The sequence below is a fragment of the Triticum aestivum genome, chromosome 7A, assembly GCF_018294505.1.
Source record: "Triticum aestivum cultivar Chinese Spring chromosome 7A, IWGSC CS RefSeq v2.1, whole genome shotgun sequence".
Lineage (NCBI taxonomy): Eukaryota > Viridiplantae > Streptophyta > Magnoliopsida > Poales > Poaceae > Triticum > Triticum aestivum.
In genome coordinates, this window is record NC_057812.1 from 524,859,996 (window position 1) to 524,868,693 (window position 8,698).

At 42.6% G+C, this 8,698-nt stretch overlaps 1 long non-coding RNA gene across 1 annotated transcript; it reads right to left on the reverse strand.

The window, feature by feature from the left end:
- Positions 1 to 7,313: 7,313 nt before the first annotated feature.
- On the reverse strand, positions 7,314 to 8,698 carry LOC123151779 (uncharacterized). The gene is made up of 2 exons (XR_006475833.1): positions 8,016 to 8,698; positions 7,314 to 7,913 (listed from the first exon to the last, which is right to left on the reverse strand). It is a non-coding gene; the product is annotated as an uncharacterized lncRNA (long non-coding RNA).

Here is an 8,698-nt window from a genome sequence, read left to right on the forward strand (position 1 = left end):
ATTGGAGTCTTCAATTTAAAATTGGTCATCCAATTTTGATCGGATCAACAATTTCACAAGGAGCTCTCATTAATTTTTTTAATACACTATGCTTTCTAATTTTGGGGCTCTCCCATTGGATTGAGGTAGTATACAATTTTAATCCTTGACTTGACTCGGTCAATCCTTAGTTGTGGCCTAATGAAATCTCTAACTTCATTAAGCTCACTAATTTTCAAGCCCCTCATTTAATTGTAGGTCTTCAATTTAGATTGGATACGCAATTGATTGTGTCGTTGGCCTGGCCATTATGGTGTGATCTCTCGATGAATTGGTCCATTGGTAAGTGTTTAGCTGATGTGGGCCTTCACTGACAAAAAGAAAATGTCGACTATGACATGTTTAGCATCAACACAGCACATGCGGCCAACAACATAGGTAATTTTATAATGTATTTGTAGTAATTAAATGACGCCCTCGAGTCATGGGGTCAGAATGACCCACCCAAACACCACAATAAAAAAATAGACTCACGGACAATTCACTATGGATTGGTCATAGCAAACACTCTTCCACCAATCACTTCCCAGATTTTCACCATTGGGCCGCTCTTTCCTTAGTTTTCAATCATAAATGGACACATTCATCTGTAACCATGATTCCGTAAGGTCTGTCCATAGGTGTAGCATCTCTGATAAAATAACACACTCCATTGTTTTCCCCACACGCCAAACCAACTAGCGCGTAAATAATTTTCACAACTTAAAAAAATTATCATGTAAAACAAAACATGTTCAGCCCTAAGAGCATAAGCGACGCAGCAAAGCGCGCACTACTCTTCTAGTTGTATTACCAATTCAAAACATGCAAAAAGAGGACATGTGCTGTAGGGTTTTCCTATTTTTATTTGTTATGTAATACTCCCTCTGTCCAAAAATACTTTTCATAGAAATGAATGTATCAAGACGTATATTAATTCTAGATACATTCATTTCTCCGACAAGTATTTTCCTGATAGAGGGAGTATCTATTATCTATGCACTGCTCTCATATTTTGAAACATGCAAAAAAAAGACATGTGCTACTGTAGTGCTGCCTTTTTTGTTTGTTTGTTATGTATCTACTATGATATCTATGTACTGTTGTCCTATTTGATTTCTGAGACATGCAAAAATAGGGCAGTGTTATATTTTGATGTAGTATTGTCCTATTTAAAGGCACTGGTGATTGTTTTCATTTTTATCTTACTAGTAAGCATGCATGTGCAAATGCACGTCTCGGCTAATATACAAATATATGTGAGAATTAACATGCAGTTTCTCTTAAAAAATTTAGGCAAACAAGCCTGCTTACGTGCTAGGTTTCCATGGCATTTGCTGAGAGTGTATTTGGAAAAAAGAAAAATAAGGCCTACATGTAAAGGTACTTCAAAAGTGTGTTCAGCATGTAAAGCAAAAACAACTCGGTACATTTAACCACACCCAAAGGTGTGTTCAGACTTCACAAATTTGAACAAAATGTCTTAAACTTATCCAAAATTATCAGTAGTATATTAGACAAACAAAATTGGCATCATTTAGGCATTGTTAGACCACCATGGGTATACCATATGTTGAAAATCCAATAAAATGGACAGAACTTAGTTTGGCCTCACATTACAGAATTGCACACATCACACAAATTTGGTGTCACAATATATAAGTCTCACACATCATTATCACACATTGCAAAGCAAAAGGTTCATAATCCATAAGTCTCACACATCAGCTCAATCCAATGCCATATTTCAAGCGCAACATTGAGCAGAACTGTACAAGATATACACAAGATCATAGGAAGGAAAAGACTCTCTTGTAACCAATCCTTGTGGAAGTCTTTGAATCCTGAGAGGTTGAACTACATGTAGGAGCTGGCTGCTGATCTTGCTGACTGAAGGCCAAGCGAAGCACAATAGGTATAGTATTTTCTTCTTGCATCGTGTTACCTCCATTATCTTCTTCAAGTAGTAGATCAATGATGAGAACCTCTGGGTAGCCATAAAAATACAACATTAGAAAACTTATACTACGTGAAGGTTCAAAGAATATGGTTGTATATAGAATAATAAGAAAGATAAAAATCTGACATGTGATCAACTGAACATACAGGTTGTTCTCCAATATACGTAGAATCTTTCGTATGAGATTGATATCAATATCCGGAGAGCGCTTCACCCAATGTTCCGAGGCTTCATCCGTATCATAAATATATAGCTGCATATGTCTGGGTCTATGACTACCTGGTACAAGATGCTCCAGACGATGGTACAACTGACCATGAGCACGAAATATACATACGCCGGTTCTTGCGTGGCGTTGACCCGTTGGTCAAGGATAACTCCAAGACCTGTCAAGGAGAAGTGGGAGTTGAAATATCTAATGTGTTGTCTAAAGTTCTTTCATCCTTATCTACTTGACTTGTAAACAATTGTTGCATCTCTTGAGGAACCTCCGGGATAAATACCTTGACCTTACCTTTCCTACAACAGAAGGTTGGACCTTCATACCAAATGACGCTTCCTCGGTAGATGGTTAACACTCTTCGACAGTCACACCGGCGGTTGCAACTGTCATTTTGAGCCACCGGAAGAGAAGTACTCTCGGAGATTGGTACCATAGAGGTTGAACCTGTTTAGAAGAAGAGCTGACAAACTCATAAACAAAGGTGAAGATGTCTCATTAATGTAGTAGTATTTTAAGGTGTTTTTACCAGGTGAACATAGCGAGTTAGAAATCTGAGGTACTTCGACAGTAACACTGCGTGCGTGCATGTTGGTTATGTTGCTCCAAGGGGTACACTCCTTGGATCGTAACGAAGCAGGTGCCTCAGCTGGTTGTGTGCATGTTTATTGGAGCAAGGGCATCCAAATGTCAACATTACAATAATACATCATTTGTAACAATCAGCTACGACGGAACACATCATATCGTGTGTACTTTGCACAGTTTCAGTCATGTATGGTAACCTGCTCCAGAATAACACATGATGTGAATCCATTGATAATGTATTTTTTGGCTGTCATCATTATTAAAAAAACAGAGCCAAACAGAAGATATTACGTTGCCAACCAAAGCATGTCATTCACGTAGGCCACAGGCTGTGCATAGATGTAGACGATACGTGCATGATCTAACGAGCGACAAGTTTGTCATACTGATGGTGAGGACAGTGACTTCATCAGCGGGTGCTCTGGCTCATCGTGATCTGGCTTCTGCCGCTGCATGACGTGGAGGTACGCATGGTTCTTGTCTTCTTGAAGTTCCATGGCACATGATCCCTCCTGAATCCCAGAAACGAGTTAATGCCCATGTACATCCCACATCCGACCTCTGCACACATACACAGAAAGAAACAATTCGCGTTATAATTAGTTTAGCTATAATCAATGATTGTTACCACAGTTAACAAGAAAGAAGATGTAATCCCTGTAGATAAACAGGTTATACCAACCTTTTTGCAGATTCTTCTATTCTAGCAAACACCATACAAGCAAGTTCCTGGATTGCAATAACACCAATATTAGAAATATCTGATAATCAACACAACTAATTGGTCATTTCAGAAAACATCAGCCACATATGATCTCCTTATTATTATAGGAATCCAAGCCATTTATAGCACACATACAACCAATATGAAAAATTGCTAGAGTAGATGTACAGTCACGTTGTTCTTCAAAGATCCTAAAGATCCTCAATATCTAAAAATAGCGAGGGGAGTTTGTGGTCACCGACTACTCTACTCTACTCCAACAGATGGCCAAGGTAATAAAATTTCATCTAATTAAAATCTAAGACATCTTGATGACATAATTAATTTGATACATAATTCAAGTTGAACTCTTAACCTTCTGTTGTTTAGTTGACTTCTCCTCACTATCATTACTTCCACTTCCAAAGTGAAAATTTCTGTAAACAATACAAATGTGTCATGATTATGAGCAGTGTCAGCACATCGACTCGATGGGATTAAAGATGGTAAAGTTTCTCTGTAGGTCGAGCTACACGGAACCTCTTATCTCCAGCCCTTCAACATTGCTTTGAGATCCGTACTCGTCAACTAACTTACGGCAAGAAGATTTCTCTTTTTTGTTTCTCTCAAATGAAAGAACATATAGGCTTCAAACTTTGCAGATCAAACCAAATTTAGAACTTCAATGTGTGAAAAACTTTCAGAATTTTTGGACCGACATAAATATACAAAACGAGGATTTTTTGATTAAAAATAATAATTTTTTGCACTTAAAATGCATGAAAAAATCTGAAAGTTTTTTCGCACATAGTAATTAGAATGTTTTGTTGTCCTGCAAAGTTTGAAGTTTATACGTTGTTTCGTTTGAGAGAAACAAAAATGACCAATGTGCCTGCACGGATCATGATGCAAAAATGGATGGCTAAGATAAGGGGTACCACGTAGCTCAAGCTACACAAAACCACACTCATTAAAGATGCCAACTCTATTCTAGATTAAGAAAAATCCAGTGGAAGCTCACGGGAACCTATTCTTTCAGTGGAAGGTAAATAACCTCCTCACACCTGTATAGACACGCCTGAATCTATAGGTAAATTATTCTATGCTGCTTATGAATCATGATTTTAGAGTTTATAGTATATTCCATAATAATTTATTTGTATTGCTCAAACAAAGGCTCGGTGTTTTCTCTTTAATCCAATAACGGTGAATTCCTCAGGCTGTAGTGGTAAATGTTAGAATTTTCTAGTGTTCTAATGCTTGAACATAACGAATTCTGATATCTAATATATACACTTACATGGGCACTGTAACTCACAAAACCATGCCTTAGGTACAACCACCCTTAGATAGTTTGATCAACCTCTGTGGCAGTAAAGTCCATCCATTATTAACAAATATGCACTAAAGCATGCTCAGCTATGACGGTAGGAGTACTTATATTACTCACATATTCAATAAGAGAACCACCCCATAGCAGGTTGTCACACTTTGACCAAGCAACTGAAGGAAGAAAAGAAAATAGTGGTTAATTTAGGCAGTATGGAATCAATAAAACTTGGATTCAAATATATACCGTAGTGTGCAATAGGCTAATAGCATTGCTCTAAAAAATAGCAACATCAGAATTGTCTGAAACAGGAACCTGGGAATAATTATTAATCACTTGCTTGCTGACTCACTGTATATTGAACTAATCTGTGAGTCTAATTCGTGTACCAAGCCAGCTTACCTTGATGACATTGGTGTGGAGTCAAACCCATTGTCGTCGTCCTGGCGGGTCTCAGACGGCAGCAACCCCAGGCTGTGGCCGTTGTAGTGGAAGAAGAGGGAGTCCCCGGGGCGCGCGCAGCCGAGGAGGCGCGCATCATGGCAAGGCGGGAGGAGAAGGAAGTCTCGCCGTGCAAGGGCTGTAGAGCGTGGAGGCTTTCCACGGCGGCGCCACCAGTCGATGTCGCGGCAATCAACCACTAGCCGCAGGAGCTCCACCGGTGCCGGAGCCGCAACCGCTCTTTGCCGTGTGCACGTCATGGCCCACCTTGCCCAGGCACATGGGAATAAGAGAGGGAGGTCGAAGAGGACGATGGGGTTGAGATCTTGGTACGGTTGGAGGCGCGGAGCAAATCGAGGCGAGAGTTGGGATGGGGACGAAGGCGGCGGCGGCAGATCAATCGGAGGGGAAGGCACCTACAGCGTGGATGCCCGGTGCTGTGCCTGGAGCGTAGACAACGACGCGGCCGTGCGCCTCGAGCGTGGACGCGGCGGTCCGGGCATCCGGTGGGCGCCGCGGCCGTGCGCCTGGACGACGCGGTCGGGCAGCTGGAGGGTGGACGCGGCGATACGACGGCGCGTGGAGAGGCACAGGTCGAGGCAAGCCGGCGGCGCATGGGCCCGGTGGTCCGGCGGCGCGTGGAGAGGCACAAGTCGAGGCGGTCCGGCGGACGGCGGCGCATGGAGATCGAGGCACAGGTGGAGGCGGTAGTTGGCGGCGAGGTTGTAGGGAAAGAGGTGGGGCGAGGCGTGGGGTGTGGCTGGCGGTGAGGCATGGGCAGCGGTTTTGGTTTTGTTCCTGCATGATGAAAGAGGAGAGGATTAAAGTAATGGCATGGTGGGTAATTAATTAAACATAATGGCATGATGGGTAATTAAAGCATAAAACGTGTTTGGTGTTTTGAAGCGATGTAGACCATCAGATTGCAGGTTTGGATGAATAGGATGATTTGATTCTCCGCCCTTTCTTCCTTTTATAGGGGTAGTAGATTAGTTCTAGAAACATAGGAATTGAAACAAAAACTGTCTGATTAGTAGTCGACCTATAAAACCGATTAATCTGGTGATTTTTGATTAATCTTTAATCCTGAGATGATCGAAACGCTAACGACAAGTGATATCATTAACATTACTAAATACACGAAGCTTTTTAAGTACGTGAGCTTTTTTAGGTCATGGCATTAAATTTCCATGGTTTTTTTAAATACATCAACACCTCTTTTTGAGATATATGAAATTTTTATTAGTAACGGACATTTGTTTTGAAATGGAGACATTTCCAAATCAAAATGAAATATAGTTTCAAATGTAACACAAAACATTCTTTTTTTTACTCGTTTGCGATTTCACGGGACATTGTTCTCTAGTGACATGAAAATTTTATTTAGTATATTATGAATAAATCTCACTACTTGCATGAGAAAAAAAAATCAGAAGATACTTTTTTGATTAGTCAAAGTGATTTTTAATATATAGGAGTACTAGTTTTATTCAAGTGGTTACTAAGAAAATTATTTGAAGTGGTATGTAAGATAATTTAATACTAACAGAAAAAGGCTTATATTCTAATGGCCCGTTGCAATGGCTAGCCTATTTTGCTTATGCTTCAGGTGATGCATGCCTCCCTCAATCCTTCAGCGAGGGGCAGGGGGGCCTTGGGTCATTTTGGTTGTATGCAATGTTCAACTAATAATATATAAATCTGATGTGAGTTAAGAAAAGAAAAAAGAAGAAGTCCAATTTACACTTCCACCCCATAAACTTGCCCTATGGTTCATATTAAAAACTAATATTTGGCTCAGAATGTCTAATATTTGGCTCAGAATGTAACCCTAAACTCTGAAAACCGTTCGCAATACACCCCTTCCACGATTTGGCTGGTTTTAACACCGAAAATCGTTAATTCAGCTAATTTCAACAGTATTTTTCCTTGGCGCAATGATTTTTTTTCGCAAGAAATACTTTGGTGATCTAGTTTGGTCGTATTCTTGTGCATATAGAAACAGAATCAACACAGAAGTTAGAGACTATCTGCACAATATTGCAAGAAAACGACCGATAAAATACAGAAGTTAATTTCTTTCATTCTGCAGCAAGATCAATAATGGTCGTCAAAAATATTTATTGTGTCGACCGATAAAATACTCACACAACACACACTCTCACTACCATGCCGAACGGTTCGGCCCGCGATTAAGAAATTAACCACGCGAGAGAATCTGAACTAGGCACCTACAATGCTGCGCCTCATCGTGTCGCGGGCATTCAGGTCCTCATCCTCCCCATCAAGGCAAGTGTTGTGACAGAAACCACCAGCGCCAAGGCGTGACTAGACCGACGAGGCCAGTGTTGTGGCACCGCTGTCCATTACCGGCTCTCCAAGCACCGCCGGTCCCGGTGCAGGTGTGGGCGACACAGGGGCAGGAGGGCTTGAAATATCAGCTGACGGAGCCAGGGTTGGCCTGCCCTTTGACGTTGAGCATGAGGCGCTGGCCCTTCTTGCAATGTTTGATGTCGGCGCTGGCGAAGTACGCGATGCCGGGGGCGTCGAGGAGGAAGAGTGAGCTGCCATCCTTGGCGGGCAGTGCGGAGGTCGGTGTCGTCCAGTTGCAGTGGTAGTACGCGTACTTGTTCACCTTTCCGACTGAGTCGTTCTTGTACATGAATTTTTCACAAGAAAGAACGAGAGTTATCGATGAAACAAAATGCATGCAGCTTGATCGATCATACTTCTTTTCTTAGTTGGTCCTTCTTACCAATGGAGTCCTCAACGAAGAACTCAATGGTGGAGGCCCACTTCAAGTACAGGTCCTTGTTCTCCCGTGGTGGCACGTGCCACCCGTCCGCCCCGCCGAGGCGCCGACGATGTACCTCTTACCGATAGGCACCGGCAAAACAAGCCCAAGGCCAGCACCACGCACAGATACAACAGCGGAGACGAACAGGAGGAAGAAGAAGTTGAGTGGATGAGCCATTGATGGATCAGAACTTAGAAAAAAACTGATTATGGCTTGTGACTAATCAAATACACTGCTTGCCGGCGTGATGTGGATTGTGCATGAGTGGTGCCTTGGCTTATAGGAGGAGCGGATGGGAGGAGCGAGCGGATGTAAGGAGCGTGAGAAGAGCATATGCAGGATCTGGCGCGGAGTTGAGTTAGTTACCACGGTGGCCCGCGGTGAATTATGGCGGAGGAAGTTACGGCTCAGCGAATCTCCCAACGACCCGCACGCCGAGGCCACTCCCGACGCGCACGCTTTTGGCGATCCTTTCCTCAAACGATCTAGATTGTCGGTCAGACGTGAGGGGTTGATTCCATGACGGTAGGTTTTCTGACCACCGGTCCACCGCCCGTGCAGCTCCGGCGGCTGCCTCCATCACGCGTATCCTCCACCCCGTCGATCCCGTATAGATCACGGAGCCGGCTTCCCTGCCTCCC